Source organism: Uloborus diversus, chromosome 8 (assembly GCF_026930045.1).
Source record: "Uloborus diversus isolate 005 chromosome 8, Udiv.v.3.1, whole genome shotgun sequence".
Classification (NCBI taxonomy): domain Eukaryota; kingdom Metazoa; phylum Arthropoda; class Arachnida; order Araneae; family Uloboridae; genus Uloborus; species Uloborus diversus.
In genome coordinates this window covers 141131962-141158452 of record NC_072738.1, presented here as the reverse complement: position 1 = coordinate 141158452, position 26491 = coordinate 141131962, and the positions used below count along the sequence as shown (strand labels likewise).

Sequence of the window (26491 nt, the reverse complement as noted above, 5' to 3'; positions counted from 1 at the left end):
TCTTCCTCAATCCTCTCGAAAGATCATTTTACATTACTGTGAATGAGACTTTGTCGGGATCAAAGAAAAACGACGGCTTAAGCGGAGTGACCACTTAAACGGTTGTCTTCTTATTGAGGTTTTACTGTACTACAAAATGCTGTGTTTGTCTACTGTTCATTCATTGGATCAACACTTTTTTTTATTTTAACCACCCAAAGGCCTTGATGCAGAACCATAAAAAATATCACTTAAAAAAAAAAAAAACTAACTCCATATGTTACTGTTAAAGTATATAATGCAGTCATTTTATAGAATACCTAGTTATTCCATGAAATAACTGATCGTGTCCGTTAAAGTGTGTAACGTGTTATTAATTTGACAGTTTAACTAGTTATTCTATGAAATAACTAGGTTTTCTATAAATTAGCTAATGAGAGACGGTTAAACTGTAAAATAAACAATTTACCTAAAATGAAATAACTAGGTATTCTATAAATAAACTAATGATAGACAGTTTAAATGAAAAAGAAGCAATTTATCTGATTTATGCAGCGTATAAATGGTATTTATGGAAACGTACTATAAAATCCTTTTTTTTTTCCAACAAAGTTAAAAAAAAACATTAACTGCAAGAAATGTGATTTTAAAATTAAAAAAAGTATTTTAGAATAATTTGAAAATTTTCTTTAAATGTTTCACATTTTTTATTGAAATAATATTTTTTTTAATCGATGAATAAAAAGTAAAGCATAGATATTTTTGCACATTTTTTGAAAAAAATCTGAAAATTGTCTAAGAATATTTTGTGTTTTAGATATTTAAAGCAACCCCATTTAAAAAAAAAACAGTAATTTAGATATGTTTCTAAAAAAATATTTATGTCATGATTTTGCTTTTTAAATAGATTGTGAATCAGTGCAAATAAATTCAAAACTCTAAATTGTTTAATATTTTTATTTTTCGAAATGTGTCCCAGACTCCCTTAATTATGGATACCCTGCAGATTGTGGGCATGCCCGCATTTTATCATTCAGTGAAATTCAGAGTTTCTTTCGGGCAACTGAAAAATTCCCTCCACCCAAATATATAACTTCTGGGCTCCCCTGCTAAATTTGAGGGAAACCGAAATTAAACTTTTCAAGTGTTAAAAAAATGCGAACCTAGTAGAACAATGTACGAACACCGAATGCTTAGGAATAAATTTTAATGTTTATCAAGTTTATTTAATTAGAATTTTTTACAGTTCTGAGAATTTATATCTCAAATATGATCATTTAAATGGCTTCCCAGGGAAACCATCTTGTTCGGATTTTCTTCTGGCATCAACTTCAATTCCACACATTTCTTTACCAGAGTATTCATCTATAACCGTCACAAAACATTCCTAATTGTTGAAAGAATATTTTTAAAATTAGGTTTGCTGAAGGATAATTGAAAATCTGCACAAGACATTCAGAAGTTATGAAATGTATAAGAATAAGAATTATAAACATTTATACAATTAAAAACAAACTTAATACATTTGTTTAGGACATCGTGAAGTTTTCATGAATTGGTGCGTTAGAATGAAAAAGAAGATCGTCTAAAACGAAACGAGCTTAGTTATCTGTATAATAGCATCGTTTCTCAAAGATGGGGCATATCTAGCTATTAATCAGCTTTGGATATATTTTTTAGCAATTAAGAAAGTTTTCTGGTAAAAAAGTCTCGAATTATAAAATTAAAAAAAAAAAATCTTTCACACTGTCACTAGGCATGAGTTTTTTATATTTCCAAAATAAAATGATCCAAAGTTGATTCACATTGCTTTAAAGCTGAGAGAATTTAAAATAGCCCCACTTTGCCTTCCACGCTTTTCGGCTCTAAAACCTCTTTGGTAACTAAATGAAGTAAGTAGAGTCGCACTCGCTTATAAAGATACAAAGGGACTGTGGTATTTTCTCGTTATAACGGCGTACTCGTTAAAAGCGAGTTCGTGAAAAAAAATCATAATTCATCGTAGTTCCTGTTTTTTTTTTTCTTCTTTTCAATTCTGAACGTTACCAAATATATTGGCAACTTTACTTTGAGCCGTCTGAATGTCTCTTTCTCACACTGTAAAAAAATTCCGAAACGTTACTGGGTATTTCCGCGTCACGTTTCGGGATTTTAATACTTTTTATCCACTTCCTGGAAAAATCAAGTTCCATCGTCAAAAAGTTTCCTGAATTGCTACTAGTTGCACGAATGCAGACTTTTCACTATTGTGAAAAATATTTTTAGCTCCCAGTTTAAAGATTAACTGAGCGTATTTATAAAGTGTATCGGCTTCACTTCAAGCACGGCCCGTCCATGCTGTTTAAGCTCTCAAAGGGAGCGAAAAGTAAGGACTACGTTGCTTTGCAAGACTTGTAGGCAAGTAAAATTATCGTTACTTATCAGCAATTCTGGCTTAGCTTAGGCCATGTTTGCAATAAATGCTCTTTTAACTTCCTTGATAAATCAGGAAGATGCCAAGATATTATTTCCAGAGACACAACTGGCTTTAAACGGGAAGATTTCTGAATTCTTCAGGGGGCTTCCTGGATAATATCAGGAAGGTTACTCAATTTTAGCAGAAAACTTTGCTGAATTTTGCAAGATATGTTACTGCCAGAAACTGGGCACATCAGCAGCCCATTATTTTCCAGGAATGTTTCTGAATTGTTTTTACAGTGCATATGATTGTATTTGAGGGATACATATACATATACTTTTTAAGTGTTTCTTTACTCTACAAATTAATAAGAGTGCTATCATCGCAGGTTCTCAGGGTTTATAATTTATCACTAACTTTAATTGACTTTGGAATGTTAGAGAAAATTTACCAGAAAAGGATAAACTGAGTTAGAGTCAATAGAAAGTCTACGAATCTCAAAAATATGGTTCGCTTTAAGCGGGGTTTGCTCGTTAAAAGCGAGTAATGCTCCCATAGACTTAACATTGGTTCAACCAAGTATTTCTGATTTCCTCGCTAAATCCGGATACCCGTTAAATCAAGGTTCATTATAAGAGAGTTCGATTGTATTCTAATTCTATTCTATCTCAGGAACAAGAAGCCGCTGTGATTTGTTCTTTGTTCAGGAACTACGAAAAGATGATTATATGTTTTTCAGTCATTTCATGGCGCAAAAAACTTACAATTAACCATACCCAAGTGTGAGTGACCGATTGCGATGAATCTTTGCATATCGATAGAACACTCAAAAATATTGAACCCGTGTTTTTTTTATTTTTTTATCGGCAACAAACACTTTTAGCAGGGTTTAATTTACTTCCTAAGTAATGTATAATTTGGAATTAGAGCGTACAATATATTCTTTTATTTTAAATTTTAATTACAAAAATTCAAATAATGAAATAATTTAAAAAAACCTAAACAAACTAAAGTTGATATGGTCCAGGATTTTTCCGAAAATGCTCTTTATAGGATAAATAAATACCTCTGTGCTGAACAGTAGAGTAAGAAATAAAAAACGTCAGAAAAGCACATATTCGCAGATTACTACAGACACGTGTTTCGGCGTTATAGGGAAAGCCTTTTTCAATGCAGAAAGTAATGAGCTTATGGATGAAAAAACATCTGACAAAAGCCAACAGCAGATAAGCATTCAAAAAAGCTTTAATTCATCAGATCTTGAATTTTGGGAATCTTTCCCTATTTTGAAGAATAGATCTAACTTAGTTATTAATGATTTTAAAGCAGTTCCGTATTTTTCCGAAATCTGGCTCCCATATCTTTAACACTGTCCATTCCCCATCCATTTTTTCCCATTCATTTTTATCTATCTTGCTTTGTTTATTTTTAACTTTTTTGTCTTGTTGACATCCCCCCCCCCCCTCTTTTCTTCTATTTATCTTTATTTTTTCCTTTTCTCAAAAATGTTTTTGTTTTTGGTTTATTTCATTTCTTGGTGTTTGTTTCCCCTTTCATTCTGCTTTTCCTTTCTTGCGGTTCACGGTTATTGACATTTTCTTTTTGTTTAAGCTTTGGTTTTATTTTTGTCCAAATGAATTCCTTCTTTCAGGCTTACTGTACCACAGAGAGAGCTCCTGGCCACTATTTGCATTTCTATTGGTTCCTTACTGGTTTGTTATTTTCTCATTGGTGTTTGGCTAATCCGCTATTTTTATCTTTTAAGTTGTACGCTTATGTGCTCTTGGCTTTTGTCGGATGTTTTTTTCATCCATAAGCTCATTACTTTTTGCATTGAAAAAGGCGTTCCCTGTAACGCCGAAACAAGTGTCTGCAGTAATTTGCGAATTTGTGCTTTTCTGACATTGTTTATTTCTTACTCTACTCTTTATAGGATTCTTACCCTATAAAGAGGCGTCGAGTGGTCTTATCCCGTCGCGCGGGTAGTTGCCTGTGAGCAATTCCATGTCAGAAGAATCACCTTCTTTACCTAACCAGTTTCGATTTCAATAAAATTTGGCATGGAGAACACATATGATAAGCGATAAGTGCTCCTGCCAATTTTATATATCTATTTTGAAAATTGTTCAAAATATAATCCAGTAAAAAAAACTTAAAAATGTGCGAAAAAAAAATTAAAATTGTGTTCTTACAAATGATTCTTCCTTCTAATAATAGTAGAATAAAAATTGAAAACGTATTTTAAAGCTAAAAAAAATAGAGCTTTCTATTGATATGCAACATGATCTTTTATGATAGATTTAAATTTTAGGGTCATTTACCGTGACGGGGTAATATTGCGAAGAATGTTTTACCCCCATTAATAGTATTTTCAGAAAAATCCTGAAACCTGTCAACTTTAATTTGTTTAGTTCTTTTGTTTTTCACATTTTCAGTAATTTTTGAAATTTTTGTAATTAAAATTTAAAATTAAAGAATACCTTGCAGTTTCTAATTCCAAATTATCCAATATTTAGTGGTAAATTTCACCCTGTTAAAGGTATTTGTTGCCATAAAAAAGAAAAAAAAAGGGTTCAATGTTTTAAAGTGTTCTATCGGATGTGCAAAGTTTCATTCCAATCGGTGATTCACACTTGGGTAGGGTTACTTGTTAGTAATATGAATTCTACTTGAAAAACTCACGGATGCATTTAAGAAACAAAAACAAAAAAAAAAATCATCGAAACAATTTGTTTTGTCGACATATTTCATATTTTTCTGCAAAAATAGTATTATTTATGAAAACGTGTTATGAACAAATATATAATGAAGAAACAAATGTCATAATAAAAAATCAATAATTGTAAGAATGAAGTGTCTCTATGCCTGGAACTCATTTCAGTGCATAAATGTTCTGCAGTTGATAAAAAAAACCTTTTTGAATTTACGCAGGTTGGTGGTACTGTTAACAATGCGCGACGCACCTCCTCTGATTATTTCGAAGGCTTTTATTTTCAAATAGTTCGATTTCTTGCGTGAATTTATATCTTGTTCTAATTTCTTTTCGAGAGACGATACTTTTCCAATATTAACATCATCTTCTCTAATCGCTGCGTTTGAAGTCAATAGCTGCGTTTGAACAAAAATGCTATGCGTGAAACCGAAATCAGAACAAAAAGAAGAGCTCATTCAAGGAACTAGCCATAAATAATAAATCATTTAATTAAAAAAAAATAAAAGAACTGAAAAAAAAAACGTGGATTAATGGAGTTAGCATGTTTATTACCCGTAAATCAACGTAAAATGTGCTTGATAATCTAATGTGTTTCGGACAATTTGTTTCTTGACAATCAGGGCTGCGGAGTCGGAGGGAAAATGGTCGACTTCTGTTCCGACTCCTTTATGCCGAAATCAGTATGACTCCGACACACCAATTCCGTAACCCTGACAGAGTTACGGACACGCAGGAAAAATGACCGACTTTAGTTCCAACTCCTTCATATCGAAGTCAACCCGACTCTGACTCCATAGCCCTGGCACAGTTGCAGACACAAAGGGAAAATGACCGACTTCGGTTCCGAATCCTTTATGCCAAAGTCAGTCCGACTCCAACACCGACTCCGTATCCGTGGCAGAGTTGCGGACACGGAAAGAAAATGACCGAGTTCGATTCCGAATCTTTTATGCCAAAGTTAGTCCGACTACAACACCGACTCCGTAGCCCTGGCAGAGTTGTGGACACGGAAAGAGAATAACCGACTCCGTTTCTTGAAATTTAAATCCCGACCTTTGAATCCCGACTCCGACTTATTTACCCCTAAATCAGTGCGACTCCGACTCCACTTCTCCAACTCCTACGCTGATCCCGCAGTCCAGGCTAACATAGGTGCGAAGAAATTTGGATACATGGCGATAACGATTATTGGCATAGTGCCACTCCAAGAACTTGTAATCTTTCAACCTATACACTGTCAAAAATGAAACGCTCAATTTTGACGATCCGGCAATCCTCGAGCACTATTTCGTTATTTTCGACGATCCTTTCGTCGCCGAATCACGTGATATTTAACGAAACCAGAAATCTCAAATTTTTCACGAAATTATTTCGTCCCGATTTCGTCACATTGCAGTGCATTCTGGGAGTTTTCGTTTCAATCTTGTACTTGCTCGTTACATTATCTTACCTCAATTTATTCTAAAGGATTCATAAAAAAGGTTAGTATTTATTGAAATTTGTATGTGCAATGTGCCTTCTTTTGTGTATTGTTACATTTTTGTTTAGTGTTGTGTTTATAGTTGTATTTAAAACACATTAAAATTGAAAACGAACGGTTCGATTAGGTTTAGAATTCTGTGTGTGTTAACTTTGAGTCACCTCCACGTTAGGCTTAGCTAGCGTTTTTTTTTTTTATTTGTAAAAAGAAAATGTTGGTTTGTTGACATTTGTTTTCAAAAGCGTACTTCCTTTATTTCGTTACAAAAAATTACAAACATGACTAAAGAGTTTGTACGAATTTAAACTTACAAAAAAAAAAAAAAAAAAAAAAAAAAAAACCCTCCACCGTAGCTTAACTAACACAGATGATAAATACAGCGCTTTTATAAAAGGCATAGAACTTTGAAGCTTTTAATTTCAACATGGAATATATTACATGGTTATGTGTTTTCATTCTCCTCAATGAATTAAAAAAAATAATTGTGTTAAACGAAGTGTATTTTTTAGTTTAATAATTCAAATTTGTTTCATTCTGCATTTTTATTTTCTTAAACAAATACTATATACCAATCCCCCAATATGCTTACCAGCTTACCCCACGTTGTTTATATAATCTCTTTCCCTGCGGCAGATGTTTCTAGCAATAGGTGCTTATGTTCATTATTTGTGCAGTCTTTTTTTTTTACTTGCATAAAACATGAAGTAAAGTAAATATCAATTTGATGAAATAATTTTAAGATAGAGAAAATATTGATTTCTATAAAGAACTCTATCTTTGTGCTTGATATTTCAGCAGAATATTTTCAATATTTTTTCAATTTTTCCGCAAATTAAAATAAACTAGTCGACCCGTGCGGAACTCCGCACTGTGCTTCGAATCGTTTCATAAGGTATTTCGCTCTTTAAGAATTTCAAAGGATGAACATTATGAAGAAGAACCGAAAAAAAAGTAAGCGCAGAAGAGAAGGCATGTAATTTAAAGACATCAGTAACAAAACCTCGTTAAATACAACGTTGTGATAATTTGATCATCGCTCACCTTTTGGTCGTACATATTTTCAATTCAAACATAAATATCATTAAAAGTGTGGCTGAGTAGTGACTCGTGACAAAGCAATAATTGTGCATGTAAAACAACAGGTTGTGGCAAACAGAGTCCTGCCCATGTGAGCATCTGACGGGAAAAAAAGAAATATTAAAGAGATATTTATTGGCACGGATTCGAATTGGCGCCATTCTGAGTAACAGCCCGACACCCCAACAAAACCTAGCAATTGCGCCTTCCTTTTCGAAAGCTATTCATTGAAGGAATGCGTAGTAAGAAACAGCAAAAAAAGGTTTTTGCCAATAAAAAATAATAATAATAATAAGATCATGCTTCTATGTTCTGTCATTAACCAGAATGATACGATTTAAAATTATTCGAAAAGCATGGAATTTGATTAAAGAATGACGAAGATCTTACGTAGCGATTGAAACGAACATTCTAGAGAAGTAATAAATTAGATTGAAAATAAGTGTTTTTATCTTTGAATATTGCACTATTTCACATAGAAGGTTCCTTTAACAGTTACGGCTTAAATGCCCGCACATGTTTCTCTTTTAATCGAACACTTAAAATTCAAAACCAAAACCAGTTGAACTGAGTCCGTTTTTTAAGTGTAATTTTTCGAACGTAGACAAAATGTATTTTTTTTTTCAGCAGAAAGCAGAGTAAGCTTTATGCTTACATTATGCTGAGTGGTCTGGATGTAGTCAAAGCTTAAAAAAAGAAAGAACACTCTTCGATTAACAGTCAACTTATCCGAATGATTACTGTAGCCTGCATAAAGGAGTCGAAACACCAAGTAGCAATCCCACTGCATTTATTTTATTACGTTTGTATGTTATGAGTACATGTAATGCGTAATACTAATATAAATTTGATATTCTTTCGGACAACCTAAACTTGCCCGAAGTTCGAATAGTTTATAGCCGAACGCTCTACCGAAAAAAACTTATCAATTTAACCGAACAACTACGTCCAGTGCTTTTAAGCTTTATTAAAATATGTACACACACACAGGCTATATTTTTTTTTTTTTTTTTTGCTGAAAGTGACGTAAAAAATGGAAAACTGCATTAGAACTTTGCTTTTAAAAAATGCATAAGAACTACAGGCAGCATCAAGGTTTTGAAACAGCAAGGGGCGTTTTCGAAAACTTGATTTTTAGACCGTAAGTCTATTTTTCTTCATTAGCCAGCCTGATAAGTTTTAAAATGAGAAGGGAATAATATATAACATGAGAAATTGAAGAAACATTTTTTTATTCTTGAAAATTTTTACAATTTGTTACCGCAGGCTGCTTGAACCGTTATAACTTAGATGGCAGCACGTGTTCATCATTTAACAGAACGGTTAAAATACAAAATAAATTGAACTATGCTCTTTTTTTAAGCGTAGCTTTTCGAATCTAGTAAAAATGTGATAAGCTATTTGTTTTTTTGCAAAAAGAAGAAAAATATATATATTTTACCCTTCAAGTTGAGGTAGTAATTTTTTTATTTGTACAAAGAGTCAAAAACTCATTAGAAGAATATATATTTCTATTTACGATTCATTATTTTTTTTCTGAACAAAAAACAATTCTATTGTAGTCTCAAATCTTAAACCTGTTACTTATATTTTCGCTTACATTATGCTTTAATTTTCTTACCAGAGCCAAAGCTTAAAAAGAAAAAAAAAATCGTACAATTCCGAAGTAATTTAGCACAACGTCACTTCAAGTTTTCATATCAGCAAGGAGCATTTCCTTCTCATTTATTTTATTCCTTCATAGTCGTCATTCACTTAATTAAGTGTTCATATAATGCGCAATATTTCTCTTTATTTTTTGTTGCAGATTGTCCGGACGTGGGCCCGAACACGGATTCTCCTGGTTACGAAGAGAACGCTCTGCCGATCAAGCTATTCAGCTCTGTCGGTCATAGCGCAAATTAAAGTTATAAGTTTTACCGAAAACCTCATTCTGGTTCTTTAAAAGAGGTTTTTGGCTGAAAAAAACAATTTTTAGACCGTGGGTCTATTTTTCGTCAGTAGCCAGCACCATAAGCTTTAAAATAATGCGTAAATCAAAGAAATCGATCAAGAATTGAGGAAAATCTGGCGTAGAAACCAAAAACAGGCTACAGAAATAATATATAAGGATTATTGAAGTGAAGTTTTAATGTTTAACCTCGATTTAAAAAGAAAAAAAGAAAAGATCCTATAGCATGTTTGAAAATTGTAATAACAATAATAAGCATTTTTTGTTGTTTATTTTCCCACTTCATGCACTAAATTTATAAGTTTTCCTATGTCAATTTGTGTTACATGATTTGTCATAATTATGAATTTTGCCATTATACATAGTTTCTACAGCTAAAATAAATGCAGCATTAATTTTATTGCCATATTTGCCGCCTCAAGATATCGTCAACAAAAAGTGAGAAATCCCGGTCTACATTAAATCAGACTAAGAAGCATTTTATAGATGAACTTCCAATAAATCCAAATCTTTTAGTTGGAGTTGTGATTTTGCTGGATATAAAGTAAAATGTCTGAAAATTTAACCGAACTTCAATTGAAAAATTGAAAGGATAGTGAAAATATATGAAAAATTAAAAGGATAATGAAAATATATGATAAGCTTTATATATGTAACAAGCTTAGCTCACCACATTAGTCCCTCTTTTCATTATATACCTTTGAAAAAAAATCCATTGATATCAGTCAATTAGTTCTCAAGACACAAATAAACAAGAAAGTGCACTTTGTTATTGGGTTTCCCCTATCTTTGGCAGCTCTTCTTCCTTGGCGTTTTTTTATTTACTGCGTGAAAATTGCATATTTTAAAAATCAAATATGCTTAGTTAAAAAGTGATACTCCCTTCGTCTCCGTCCCAAACTAGTAAGTAGAGCTACGTTTGAATATTTTTGTACTAGTGATTGATTCTGATGATTTAATGATTTTGTTTGAATATTTTTTAAAGATTTCAAGGTAAAATACTATCAATTAACAACTTTACTTGGCAAGCATTCCCTCTTAAAATCATTACCAGCTGAGTTAAAAAAATCCGAAGTACACACGCCCTTAAGCTACGCCTCATTTTGTAAGTACTCTATCCCCAGTATAGCAGAAAAATCAGTTTTTTTTTCCTACTAAATCCCTATCCATCAGCTAGAAGGTAGCTTTATGTAATTACTAGTTATCTTATGAAATGGAGCGTGGCTTCGAGTGTTGGAGCCCTGGGTTTTTGACTCTAATTTGATAGTGGTTTAAGAAGGTAAAGCTCGGTAAGTAAATGTTGTTTATTGATAACATAGCACAATAAAATCTCTGAAAAATGTGCAAATAAAATCATAATCACCAGTTTCAGTACTACTTAACTCATAAATACTTTATTGGAACTAATTTAGGTAGGGGGGGGGGGAGAGTACTTCAGAAAACATTCGTGAAGAAAACGGAACACGAGAATCGGAAAAAAACGGTGCATTTTGGCTATCGGTTAAAATAAAAAATAAATTTAAAAAAAATCACAGATTAACAATTTTCGCACTTTTGATTTTTTTTATAACTCAAAAAAATGAAAATTCACTACTTAATGTGCAAGAGAATTAACTCGTTTAATGGCTAAATAATGATGATTATCGATAAATTGAAGAAACTCTAATTCTGGAATATTATTCAGAAATTAATTTCAGAAACTAACTGAGAGTCTAGCTGCCTAAATAAAAATTTTGTTCATCCGCTGTAAATATAACTCATTCTTGCAATCTGCTTGAAAAAAAAATGTCAGCATTGAAATAATCATATATTTTGAAAAATATGAAAATTAAATCAGATGCTTTTCAAAGTCACAAGTGAATCGCAGCATTTTAACTTAAGAAAAAAAAAACCCCTCAGACTTTGAAAGAAATCGTGAAAACATGTTTTATTTCAGAAATAAACTGCTGAATTTAATCGTAAAACTTTCCTCGAAATAGAAAAAAGATCCATGTGCATGAGGGCTTACACCCATCGACTTAAACCTTTACTTATTATGTATATATTCTCTTTTTAAAACTTTTTTAGGATGGATCCAACATCACGGAGATAATCGGAACAAGGACAGACGAAGACTTTTTCATAATTATAACAATATTCTAAGTGTTCGTATATTATACATTGATTTCATGTTACACATGTTTGGAAATAAAAATAAAAACTTAGGGGTAAAAAGCAAAGATATATTTTTATAATTATTTAACAAACATTACACTAAATTAATTTTACCAAAAGATTTATTTCACATCTGCATTTTTTTTAAGATTTATATTTTCAAATACCTTTTGCAATTTTGGCAGAGAATTGTTTTCAAAGTATGAAGTATGAAATGCATGCAATAATAAAGTTCTTGTATTAAACATAAATTTGGCCAAATAAACATTCTACATACAAGCAAAATTAATAAAACAAATAATTAATTGGAAAAAGAAAAAGGTAAGCTTTTTCTTAAGATTATCTAATTTTATTTTCTGTATCTAATTTTAGAACAAATATGTACTAACTTAAAGTTGTCCATTTTATTGTACTTTTTCTTTGAAATTTGAGGTATAAGTTGGATAAAAATCTTTTTTTTTTTTTTCTGGAATTTTTTCATGCGATTCAATGAAGAAGAAACTTCTCAGCAATTTTCTTTCGAGCATGTATCGATCTAACTGTGCATAAAAGTAGCACATGATTTATTTTTCCAGAACCCAATGTCTGCTGAGGAAGTAGCACTTTTATATTCCTAGTAGGGGCAGGGCGATGTAGGAATTTCTACATCGTGATGCATCGCCATCCTTGCATCGCGGTGTAGCGATGTAGTTCAAACAGTTTGAAATATTCTTTCCCCTTTAGGGGCACCCCCCTCCCCAATTAGGGAAGTTTTTCCTTGCAAAAATCCAGGCTTTTGTCAGATCTTTTTCTAATTTGGCACACAGGTTCTTTAATCACATGGGGTAGCACCCCATATGAATACTACCCCATGGGAAACTATCCTATGTGGATTTCCAGCATCAAAGGTTATCTGGGCCGAATCTGGAAAAGATCCGACGAAAACTGGATTTTTATAAGGAAAACTCCTATGGGGTTTGCCACACATAGCGGGATGAAAACTACACTTGAGAATTCCGAAACATTAAAAGACAAATGTACGAAATTTGGAGCAGATCAGACCTCCCCTCCCCCCACATACACACACGTGGTTTCCCACTCCATAGCGGGACGAAAACGGGAATTCCCGAGCGTCAAAGGACATCTGTGACAATTTTGGAAAAGACATGATAAAACTGGTTTTTTGTAAGAAAACCCCTCATTTGGTGGTTGTCCCCCGTAGCGGGGAGAAATCTACCCTATGAGAATTCCTGAGCATCAATGAACGAACCTCTATGCCAAATTTTGGAAAGATTCGACAAAAAACTGATTTTTTTTTCAAGGAAAACCCCCATCGGGGTTGCCCCCCCCCACCCATACATTGACGAAAGCTAACCTCCGTGAATTCATGAGCATCAAAAAACCTCTATGGCAAATTTAGAAAAGATCGGACAAAAACTTTTTTTATATAAGGAGAACCCCCAATGCGGGGTTGCGGTTGCTCCCCCCTCCCCATCATGGAGGGTTGAAAACTACCATGTGTGAATTCCCGAGCATCAGAGGACCTCTGTTCCAAATTTGGAAAAGATATGATAAAAACTATTTTTTTATAAGAACCCCTCCCGTATGGGGGTTGCTCCCCCCCCCCATTGCGGAAAGAAAACCACCCTATGAGAATTCCTGAGCATCAAATAACGAAACTCAGCCAAATTCGGAAAGATCCAACAAAAACTGAATTTTTTGTAGGAAAACTACTATAGGGGTTGCCCCCCCACCCCCATAGAAGGCCGAAAATCACCCTGCGTGAATCCCCGAGCAACAAAGAGCCTATGTGTCAAATTTTGGAAAGATCCGACAAAAATTGGATTTTTTCAAGGACCCCCCCCTCCCCTTATAAAGTGATGAAAACTACCCTGCATGATTCTTGAGCATCTAAGAACCTCTGTGGCAAATTTAAAAAAGATCGGACAAAAACTTTTTTTAATATGGAGAACCCCCAATGCAGGGTCGTCTGTCCCCCCCCACCCCCCACATAGAGGGACATAAACGACCTTGTGTGAATTCCCGAGCCTCAAATAACGAACCTCTGTGCCAGATTTGGAAAATATCCGACAAAAATTAGATTTTTTGAAGGAAAACCCCATTATGGGGGGGGGAGGTTAATTAGATACCATGGGGAGTTCAATCTGCAATGATTTGTTTTACCTTTTTAAGAAGTTGTTTGTTTGCATTTTTACATAAATAAAAATTTGCTTGACATATTTTATGTGCCTCTTTTTTAACAATTACTTGTCTTTTTTTATGGGGGGGGGGGGCTGCAGGCCCGTTGTTTCAATTTTTTCCCAAATATGACAAAGAGTCTGTACTCAATAAAAATTTTACAGAAAACCAACTAAAACAACGGCCAGTCATGTGTAAAAACATGAATGTTCAAAAATCAAGACGGGAGGGGGGGGAGGGGGTCAATTCACCCCCTGACCCCGTAAATGACGGGCCTGTGAAAGTGACTATACGCAATAAAGTGGGAAACTACGGTGGTAAGATTCTGAAGTTAGGATTTGATCACACGCACACAAATCTTATAAAATACAGTCGAACCTCGTTATAACGAACTTAAAGGGACCATTAAAATCGATTATTATAAAACGTGGTTCGCTTTATCCAAAAAACAATAAACAATAAGACAAGGAAAGGATTGCAAAAAAGTTCATTTCAGCAGTTATTTGTTTTAAGCGTGTTCGAATTAACAAAGTTCGACTGTATTCTCAAAAAAAAAAAAAAAAAAAAACTAATGTGCTCAAAAAAAAAAAAAGGAAATAAATTTTCTCAAAAATTTACGAAATTAATGTCCTCATATACGACAAAATTAATTTGACGAAACTAATGCTCTCAAAACTACGAAAATGATTGTTAATTTGATGAAACTAGAATGAAGAAATATTTCGTTACATTTGACGAAATTCGCATCCTCAAACCACTAACAAAAGCAGTTTCTTCAATTTGACGAAATGTTCGCTCGGAGCATATCCCTGGAAGTGGTTTCGTCAAAAACGAAGAAAATTTCGTCAAATTTGAAAGTCCATTTCTGAGAGTGTACGTAAATGACCTCGTCCAAGGCAAAGCATCCGGTTAGGGGCCATTCATTAATTACGTAAGGGTGATTTTGGCAATTTTTGCCCCCCTCCCCCCATGTAAGGGTAAGTAAGATTTTCAGATCCCCTCCCCCCCTATCTTACGTAAGATTACATTTCGTTTTTCAAAATAATAAAATAACGAATCTTACATCACTGGAATCGTTGTTAAATTCACTATTTTTAAAAAAAAATTTAAAAACTTTTTTGTGCATAGAAATATTTAGACTGAATGCTTTTTCGCCAAATATGTTTTGTTATATGATGCGATACTAATTAAAAATAAGATATTCCATACACAGTGCTCTTCTTTTATTATATTTTACCCTCCTATCTTACATTACCAAACACTTGACCGCGCGATTTCTAATATAAAATATCGACTTGGAAAATGTTACGTAAGAATGGCTAAGTTCCCCCCCCCCCCAAAGTAAGGATGTAAGGTAAGTCCCTCCCCCTGTAGAGATTCTTCCAACTCCCCTCCCCTTCGGGGCCCTTACGTAATTAATGAATGGCCCCTTACCAGAGCTACACTACGTCATTATCTATATTCTTTTTACTGTATATAGTGAAAGTTAAAATGTTCTTTGGTTTTTTCCAATTGAGTTCTACTTTTTTCTTTTCTTTTTGATTCGTTCATGGAATTTATCTATCTGCAAAGATCAAAGCTGGATCAGACCTGTAAGTGGGCAATCAAACTTCTGTGAATAAGGAACACTAAAAGAAAAACCAATCAGTGTTAATTTCTAATGTCATTAGTAATACTCTTACTGTTAATCCCTTCCACTCTTCGCAGAAAGGGTTGGTCTTACTGTCATGGCACTGGATCTGTCAAAAATAAAACACAATATTTATCGGTTATCATCTGAGCAGTTGTGAAGTGTTTCTAAAACTAACTCCGCTGAAAGCAGACGCCGTTATTTCTCTATTTATGTTTTACAGCAATCTAATTCACAATAAAAATTAAATGCTCATATTTTTTCAATGAAATTAACTTCGCGTATCGTACTTATAATACAAGAGAGTTTAATATATTTCCTTATAAACTAAGTTAATACATATACAAATGGTTGATGAATATGCCTTCCTTAAGCTTTACAAATTATGCGACAACACATTCAGATAATATTGATATTTTCAAGGTGAAAAATCTCAAAAATAATGTAAAAACTGTTAAATTTTTATTTTGATAGATCATTTTCATTTTGAACTGACTTTATGACTAGGATAGTCCAGCTTGTTGCTCTTTGTGTCACAAGTTTTACATAAAATGTCTTCAAAAAGAAAATTAGTTGAACTTGAGGTTGATAAAAAGTATGCAATATTAAAATTAATTGAATAGGGGGAAAGCAAGAGAAAATTAGCTGACACATATGGAATTTCTAAAACTACAGTGTCTAATATAGTAAAAAACAAGGGGGAAAAACAAAAATATTTGAATAACGTTTTTAATTATTGTTTCAAAGTAGTGTTAGTCAAGGAAAGTGAGTTGAACAGAAAGAGTAAGTGTGAATTAGTCAACAAATGAAAAACATGATGCAAAAAATGACAAAAAAAAAAAAAAAAAAAATCAGTACCACCCTTTATAAGTTGACCACCTGTCTATGTTGACCACCGAAACACTGCACCGTAATTTTCAACTATAACACTAGGTTCATTTTCCAGACAATTTTCAATTACTTTCTTTTTAAACATTTTGGGGAAAGTTGCCTTTGTTGCTTATGAATAATTTACTGTTATTGCTTTATCTTAAATTCATTTTGCGTATGTTAATCGATTTTCTTTTAAATTAGAAAGTCGCTTGGCGAATTTGGCGATGAATTTTGAGTTGCAAACTATTTTACTGCAAATGTAATTTTGATGGAATTTTTATTTATTTGGTAAACTATTTTAAATTTCAAAGAATTGTACTTTTAAAAAGGTGTACGCATTTTGTTAAAGAGAAATGATGATCTCACATCAGGGGGGAGGGGGCGTCGATTCTTTTTTTATTCAACGGACTTCCCTTAATTTTTTAGCGCGGGCATCGCTGTGCGGGTACTGCTACTTCTTAATAAACTAAAGAACAAAGAGCTTATTGCAGATGCAAATTACGTTTCCAAACTCAATCACTAATGGACTTTCATAGCTGCAACATAAGCCAAACTCATCATTACATCATCCTTTAGCAATATTAACGCAGTTAAGGCTTTGTCTTGACAAATCACTGAGCGGTTCTTCCACCATAGTGTAAAAATATTCTTCTAGTTGGTAAAGCTCTAACACTCGCAAATATCAGAAAAACTTCAGTACGAATTATAAAGAAGCGGTGCACACTAATTTTCACAGAAAAATTAAATAAAAGTCAAACATACATATTCTTCATTTGACATATTATTTTTCTCCAATGGCAGGGGTTTAACCCCTAAAACCCTCCCCTTGGACACGGCTCTGCAACAGACCTTCATAGCTTAGGTGGCCTTACTGCAATAATACAATTGCGCTATACTTCACTCTACTGGGCAATTCCTTAAAAAATTTCTGATGTAATTTCCGATCCAGTTTTTATTTTTAGTATTATTTTTTATTATCATTTTTATTTCCTCTCCAGAGATTTCTTTCAACTTCGGGTTTTTTTTAACTCCAGGGTTTTTCAACTTCATGTTTTACAATTCCATGTTCTGCTGCTGCCGTGTCTTAACTGCATGTTTGCCAGGCACGTGCATATCATTTCTTTTTCAAGGTCTACTTTCTGATTGTTTCTTCCTTTTGATGGTTCTCCTGAAAACGCTTTCGCTTATTATTTTTAAGGTATGTTTTCTTGTTCAATTTTCCTCCAAGGCTCTCAGGGAGAGTAGCAAGTTATTGGGACCTTCCCTCTTGCTAAACAGAAAGAGTCTTGTGAACTTAGGGACCAGTCCTCCCCTTGAGAAAGTGTCAGTCCCTGGTTCACCTTTTTTTTCATTTTCGTGTTCTTGCTCTTTGCATCTTCAATTTTATTTAGATTGTTTATTCATGAATATATATATATATATATATATATATATATATATATATATATATATATATATATATATTATTAGGGTGTCCCAAAAAAATGAAAGTCGTTTTTTTTAAACGCATACCCTCTCATTTTTTTCCTTTTATATCAAAACCGTTGTAAAAAAAGTTTCATGCAATTTGAAGCACGGTAACCCGTGCCGACTTGCACCTAAAGGCCTAATCGTGTAAATAGCACTTGTATTCATAATCAAGCGAACGCTGGCGACGCGATACTTTGCGAAGCTCAAAACAGCTGTAAATAGTGCACAGAAAACATATGTTGGGGGGCGGGGGGGCTTATCTATGGCAATTTGCAAACCGTCAAACATGTCAGTACGAATATATTCCGGTCAGCGAGCGCAGTATAGTCCTTCCATAGGGAACGAAACATGGCAGTCAAATTGCAAAGTTTGAAAAAAGAGATATTTTTAATAGGAGTCGTAAAACACCAAACTACGGGCTTGAAACTTCCCTCAAACGGACAAGTTCTTTTTGTTTTGTTTTATATCATTCGAGAAGTAAATTTAACCATTAGTGAAAGTGCAAATCTCGCTATTCGGGAATGCATCATCTTTTGGGAAAAGGCACTTATTCCCACCAAATCGTTGTCAAATTGTGTGAATAAACTTAAAAACCTGAATCAAATTTGGAGAGACTTACAAAAAACTGCAAAAAAACTGCAAGAAGTATTCAGGCAGCGCCAACAAGAATTTGAGAGTTATTTAAACAATTTATTCAATATTGCACATGCTGATGGACTTAAGTTAATCAAAATAGAGGAAGATGGGATTTTCTTGCAACTCCAAAAAGAGCCCGGCCGACGTGGTCACTTTAGGTGGAGTGGATAAAAAACTGGCCGACAAAGAGGAAATGGCTCGACTCTGAGCTGTCAAAGAAGAAAACAGGCGCATTAAATACGATTCCGCTTCAACATCCTCGGAATTGTGTGAACCTGTACAAGAAGATTCCTCTTCGAGCTCTAGTGAAAATATTAATTCAGAAAATTTCCCTGAAACATATAAATCAGTACCTGGAACAAGTTTATCAGAACCTGGAACAAGTATATTAGAACCTGGAACAAGTATTCCAGAAACTAGAACAAGTATTATCAGAACCTGGAACAAGTAATGAGGAGCGATTTTATTACTCCAAAGTCAGTTGCTGCATTGGACAGGGGTCCAAGTATACGAGATTATGTGTTTATTCTTGAAGCTATTATTGATGCACTTGGGTGCAACATTGATAAATTTCCCATAGGTAAATCTTCGATTCAAAGAATTCGAACCGAAAAGCGGAAGGAGTACGAGGAAAGAATAAAAATTGGTTTTCAGAACGAGGTACCATATGTAGTGAATTTACCTTGGGATATGAAACTGTTGCCTGCTTTGAGTGCTCAAAAATCAAAAGAAGATCGCTTATCTATAGTTATTTTATATGGATGTGACGAACAATTCATTGCTGAGTTTAAACTGGATAATTCCACAGGAAAAAAAACAAACAAAGGCTGTTCGAAAGGCAGTTTTAGCTTGGAATCTCGAAGATAAAGTTAAAACTCTGTGTTGTGATACTACAGCTCCTTTCAGTGGTTCTTGCGCTATTCATGAGCAAAAATTTGATAGAGAAATGCTTTCCTTTGCTTGCCGCCATCATATATATGAACTGATTTATCCCACTAAAATACAGTGCTATGGAGGAGCTGCGGAGTTGTTCCAAACTGTACCCTAACTTGGAAAATTTACTTGACATTTACCGTGCTGAACTTACTAATATTACGGTCAGGGATGACTATCAAGAATTGATAGAACTGTCTATCATATTTTTAGGTGGAGATACAGAAAATGAATTTAAAATAAGATCACCGGGAGTCATGCACAAAGCTCGATGGATGGCTCGAGCGATTTACTCCCTAAAACTATCCTTATATATTATTTCTGTAGCCTGTTTTTGGTTTCTACGCCAGATTTTCCTCAATTCTTGATCGATTTCTTTGATTTACGCATTATTTTAAAGCTTATGGTGCTGGCTACTGACGAAAAATAGACCCACGGTCTAAAAATTGTTTTTTTCAGCCAAAAACCTCTTTTAAAGAACCAGAATGAGGTTTTCGGTAAAACTTATAACTTTAATTTGCGCTATGACCGACAGAGCTGAATAGCTTGATCGGCAGAGCGTTCTCTTCGTAACCAGGAGAATCCGTGTTCGGGCCCACGTCCGGACAATCTGCAACAAAAAATAAAGAGAAATATTGCGCATTATATGAACACTTAATTAAGTGAATGACGACTATGAAGGAATAAAATAAATGAGAAGGAAATGCTCCTTGCTGATATGAAAACTTGAAGTGACGTTGTGCTAAATTACTTCGGAATTGTACGATTTTTTTTTTCTTTTTAAGCTTTGGCTCTGGTAAGAAAATTAAAGCATAATGTAAGCGAAAATATAAGTAACAGGTTTAAGATTTGAGACTACAATAGAATTGTTTTTTGTTCAGAAAAAAAATAATGAATCGTAAATAGAAATATATATTCTTCTAATGAGTTTTTGACTCTTTGTACAAATAAAAAAATTACTACCTCAATTTGAAGGGTAAAATATATATATTTTTCTTCTTTTTGCAAAAAAACAAATAGCTTATCACATTTTTACTAGATTCGAAAAGCTACGCTTAAAAAAAGAGCATAGTTCAATTTATTTTGTATTTTAACCGTTCTGTTAAATGATGAACACGTGCTGCCATCTAAGTTATAACGGTTCAAGCAGCCTGCGGTAACAAATTGTAAAAATTTTCAAGAATAAAAAAATGTTTCTTCAATTTCTCATGTTATATATTATTCCCTTCTCATTTTAAAACTTATCAGGCTGGCTAATGAAGAAAAATAGACTTACGGTCTAAAAATCAAGTTTTCGAAAACGCCCCTTGCTGTTTCAAAACCTTGATGCTGCCTGTAGTTCTTATGCATTTTTTAAAAGCAAAATTCTAATGCAGTTTTCCATTTTTTACGTCACTTTCAGCAAAAAAAAAAAAAAAAAAATAGCCTGTGTGTGTGTACATATTTTAATAAAGCTTAAAAGCACTGGACGTAGTTGTTCGGTTAAATTGATAAGTTTTTTTCGGTAGAGCGTTCGGCTATAAACTATTCGAACTTCGGGCAAGTTTAGGTTGTCCGAAAGAATATCAAATTTATATTAGTATTACGCATTACATGTACTCATAACATACAAACGTAATAAAATAAATGCAGTGGGATTGCTACTTGGTGTTTCGACTCCTTTATGCAGGCTACAGTAATCATTCGGATAAGTTGACTGTTAATCGAAGAGTGTTCTTTCTTTTTTTAAGCTTTGACTACATCCAGACCACTCAGCATAATGTAAGCATAAAGCTTACTCTGCTTTCTGCTGAAAAAAAAAATACATTTTGTCTACGTTCGAAAAATTACACTTAAAAAACGGACTCAGTTCAACTGGTTTTGGTTTTGAATTTTAAGTGTTCGATTAAAAGAGAAACATGTGCGGGCATTTAAGCCGTAACTGTTAAAGGAACCTTCTATGTGAAATAGTGCAATATTCAAAGATAAAAACACTTATTTTCAATCTAATTTATTACTTCTCTAGAATGTTCGTTTCAATCGCTACGTAAGATCTTCGTCATTCTTTAATCAAATTCCATGCTTTTCGAATAATTTTAAATCGTATCATTCTGGTTAATGACAGAACATAGAAGCATGATCTTATTATTATTATTATTTTTTATTGGCAAAAACCTTTTTTGCTGTTTCTTACTACGCATTCCTTCAATGAATAGCTTTCGAAAAGGAAGGCGCAATTGCTAGGTTTGTTGGGGTGTCGGGCTGTTACTCAGAATGGCGCCAATTCGAATCCGTGCCAATAAATATCTCTTTAATATTTCTTTTTTTCCCGTCAGATGCTCACATGGGCAGGACTCTGTTTGCCACAACCTGTTGTTTTACATGCACAATTATTGCTTTGTCACGAGTCACTACTCAGCCACACTTTTAATGATATTTATGTTTGAATTGAAAATATGTACGACCAAAAGGTGAGCGATGATCAAATTATCACAACGTTGTATTTAACGAGGTTTTGTTACTGATGTCTTTAAATTACATGCCTTCTCTTCTGCGCTTACTTTTTTTTCGGTTCTTCTTCATAATGTTCATCCTTTGAAATTCTTAAAGAGCGAAATACCTTATGAAACGATTCGAAGCACAGTGCGGAGTTCCGCACGGGTCGACTAGTTACTATTTAGTTCACAACTAACATTAGATACGAAGGAAAATGAAGCATTGTTTGATGTCAGTGACAATATATGTGAAACCATGGCTTCAATGCAATTTGGAAGTCAAAGCACCCAACAAAGATTTGTGCTTTTTGATAAAAGTGTACGAAAATGTGGACCCAATTATCTCAAAAGCTGCTCTACAAAAATTCATCCAGCTTTCATGGTATGGACAATAATATTTCATTCCTTGATGTGAAAAAAACTGTCTCAATGCTTAGAGCAGTAAACGATGCAGCTGAAAGAGTGGACAAAATGATGCAGGACTTTCATGGTTTGCTAACAGCTGATGAGAAACAAAAACAATTTGTGTTACGTTGCGTTCAAGAGCAGCGGAAGCTCTATCCTGACTGCAAAAAGCAAACATTGAATTACAAATATGTGCAGTAATGTTTCTTGTAGTCTAATATTGTAAATATCTGCTTTAAATAAATTGATGTCGCGTGTGGTAAGGAATTTTACAGTTAGCAATCTTTCCACTGTAGTTGCCGTACAGGGTTTCAGGTCCAACTTTGACCTCAAGTCGGCACGGGTTCCCGTTATTTTATTGCAAGGAAACTTTTTTCTCATGTTTCTGATGTAAAATGGAAAAAATTTGAAGGATATGCGTATTTGATTTCACATATTTTTTTTTCGCCATTATATCTTCGGACACCCTAATATATATATATATATATATATATATATATATATATATATATATATATATATATATATATATATATATATATATATATATATATATATATATATATATATATACAGTGCTCGACATTGGAAATGCAACACCAAGAAGGAGTGTTCAGAAATTTATGCAAATTTTAGAGTAGACGTACATCACTGAGTTATGTAAATAATGTGAAATGCGCAGCTCTCCAACGCACGTGAAGTAAGATATAAGGGAAGGAACTTGCAGAATGGGCAATATTCGTGTCATTATTTCTGACTGGAGAATTATCGAAGAAATATTGTTTTTGTCTTGGAAGATACGTGTAACACGAGAGAATGCCAGGTCGACGTCAACGAAGGCACTTCCAGCAGATAGACGATTTTACGAGGGGTATGGTGATCGGACTGAGAAGATGAGGTTGGTCCGTACGTCAAATCGTAGCTGATATCCACATGGATTCGAGCACGGTGCATTGGCTGTGCCGAAGATGGTTGGAACAACGAAATGTGGCAAGATTGAGGGGTACAGGGGCAGCCAGAGTGACGTCAGAATGCGTGGATCGATGCATCCACGACAAGCTGTAGCAGACCTACAAGTCACTTGTTCCTCGATTCTGCAACGGGTGCAAGATACCCTGAATGTTCCCATGTTAACCAGAACCATTTCCCGTCGGTTGGTCGCACGTATTCTGAAATCACGGCGTCCGCTAAGAAGACTGATATTGACCCCACAATATAGACAGCAACGTTTAGTAACGAGAGCGACGTGGATGACAGAATGACAAAATGTCGTGTTCTCAGATGAGTCCCGCTTCTGTTTATCCTGTGATAGTCGCCGCATACGTGTGTGGCGTCGACGTGGAGACAGATCTAATCCGGCAGTAACTGTGGAACGTCCTATAGCACGACAACGTGGCATAATGGTTTGGGACGCAATTGCGTATAATTCCATATTACCTCTAGTTTGTATTCAAGGCACTATGAGGGCCCAGCGATATTTGGATAATGTGCTGCGGCCGGTAGCAATCCCTTACCTTCAAGGGCTACCTAATGCAGTTTTTCAGCAGGATAACGCCCGACCACACAGTGCTCACATCTGCCAACATGCTCTCCAAGGCACACAGATGCTTCCCTGGCCGCCATACTCTCCTGACCTGTCACCAATCAAACATGTGTGGGATGTGATTGGACGTCGTTTGCAGATTCTGTCCCTGCAGACTCTGTCGTTCAGAAGACGATCTGTGGCAAATGGTTGAAAGAGAATGGAAAGCCATCCCTCTGGACACCATCCGCACCCTTATTGACTCTATGCCTAGATGTGTTTCTTCGTATATCGCTGTCCGCGGTGGTCCTACATCCTACTGAGCCGACGCCTTCTCGCTCTGTATTCTGCCCATCATTTTGAAATTAGGATCATTTATTATTCCTTGCTGTGTCTTTTTTCAAAATTTCTTCACTTTCTGACCACTCCTTCTTGGTGTTGCATTTTCAATGTCGAGCAGTGTGTGTGTGTGTGTGTGTATATATATACAGTTACACCTCGATATATGGTCACCCGCTTAGAAGATCACCCCGCATATAAGGTCACTTTTCTAAAGTCCCGGCTTACTGAATAGGAATTTTATGTTATGTATTATTGGATATATGGTCAGGTCATATATATTAATCGCTTATAAAGTCACTTTTGTCTGACTTCTTTAAATGATTTCATTTCCTAATAAATTCACTTCCACGAATTTTTCGCGATATACTATCCTTAAAAAGAGAAAAATCATTTTTCCTATTAACGTAGTAAATTAACAGTGGAAAGTGAGTGTTACGACAGTGATACTAAAATATGAAGCAGAAACGTGGGCACTCAGTATGTACATATCGCAATTTTTTACCAGTCATTAGAAGCCGAAGAAAATTTTCAGAAGCTACTTAGAAACCATTGTGCTTAAACTAAAGAAAAAACGCGCCAGTCATGTATTAATTTAATTTTAAGTAAGGTAAGTTACACATCAGTTTTTTGCTTGGGCATATTTGAATGCAGTTTTATTCTAAATGGAAGTTTTAAAACGCATTTCAAAATTTCTTATTAACTCCAAAAATTTAAATTGGTTCAAATCGATTCAGCTATTATAATTTAATTAACTGATGTTTTTGAACGAATTAAATATTGAAAGGAATTAATGTATACATCCTTGTAAATACATCCTTATTTATCAATAAATATATATATAAATCGGTTATAAGCGCACCCCGCTTATACGGTCAGTTTTGTGAAGTCCCGTGGAGTGATCTTATATCGAGGTCCGACTGTATATATATATATATATATATATATATATATATATATATATATATATATATATATATATATATATATATATATATATATATATATATATATATATATATGTGTGTGTGTGTGTGTGTGTGTGTGTGTGTATAAATATGTAATATGTATATAAATATAATACCACAACACACACATACACACAAATACAAACAAATACAATTGAACGGTCTTTTATAATATATGCAAAGATACATGAGAAGAAATCTTACCCCCATTACGTCAAGAATTTTCTTTAGTGTCATTATGAACGTTTCTTGCTGCAAATGAAGACATACTTCAGAAGTAAATTTCAGTTGTTAAAAGCTCCATGAAAATAAATCATCATGATGTAATTTAATCCCAATCAACTGTTAAATATTTTATCCTGGGTGAAAATTCAACGTACATGAATAAATAAACAATGAATAAACCAATAAAATACCCTACTACATCCAAATGAATATGAAATATAGCAACACTTCAATCTCATAGTTAAACGGATTTTTTTTATTCAAAGCGCTTAAATTTACCGACCATTTGAGGGCGAACTCTAAGTCAGAATTAATAATGATCTATGCAGAATTCTTGCTTCAATATTGCTTATTTAAAAACGTTTATTTTTAATACATCAATTGTTTTGTGCTATCAAAAAGTGTTTTGTCGAAAGCGTAAATTTTATGGACGTATTTTTCAGCGGTCAGTTGTTTATAACCCGTTTAAGATCATATACAGCGTGTCCCCGAATGCCGTGTACGATCTTGAAGGGGAAAGTAGAAGCAAGAATAGTGTTGGAACGTATGGGCAAACGCAAGGCTGACACGAGCAGCCAGAAACAGAGTGAATGCAGATTTTTTTTTAAAAATATTTTTTTAATGCACTAATGTTTTTTTTTTTTTTTTTGAATTCTTCTAGATATAGAACAAAAAAAATGCATTCTTTTTCTTTTTTTTATTATTGTAAAGTCTGCGAGGACGAACACAAGCATATGGTATTCGAGGAAAACATGCATATGCTATCAGCAGGATATCTATTTATGCAAATAATAACCAAAAGTAAAATCTTTTCCCGTGAATAGTTAACATATCAGTAGCTTATTTAGAAAAAAAATAAAAATTTCCTAATGCTCTCTCTTTAGGAGAAAAATAGCTGCCAATATGGTCAAAATTTCGTTTTTTTTTTTTTTTTTTTTTTTTTTTTTGCCTTATGGGTTGTCTTTCATTTTAAATATTTCCAAGACGGAGTGTGAAATCCAAATAATTTATTCTGTAATTATTTATAGGGAACACCAGTACACTACCAGAAAGTAAGCAAACCATTGGTTTTGTTTCCCCCTTTTT

General features: G+C 33.9%; 1 long non-coding RNA gene across 1 annotated transcript; it reads right to left on the bottom strand.

Annotated features, from left to right (window-relative positions):
- Positions 1–1179: 1179 nt before the first annotated feature.
- Positions 1180–25451, bottom strand: LOC129228301 (uncharacterized). The gene is made up of 3 exons (XR_008580915.1): positions 25385–25451; positions 15613–15669; positions 1180–1366 (listed from the first exon to the last, which is right to left on the bottom strand). It is a non-coding gene; the product is annotated as an uncharacterized LOC129228301 (long non-coding RNA).
- Between the last annotated feature and the right edge of the window lie 1040 nt (positions 25452–26491).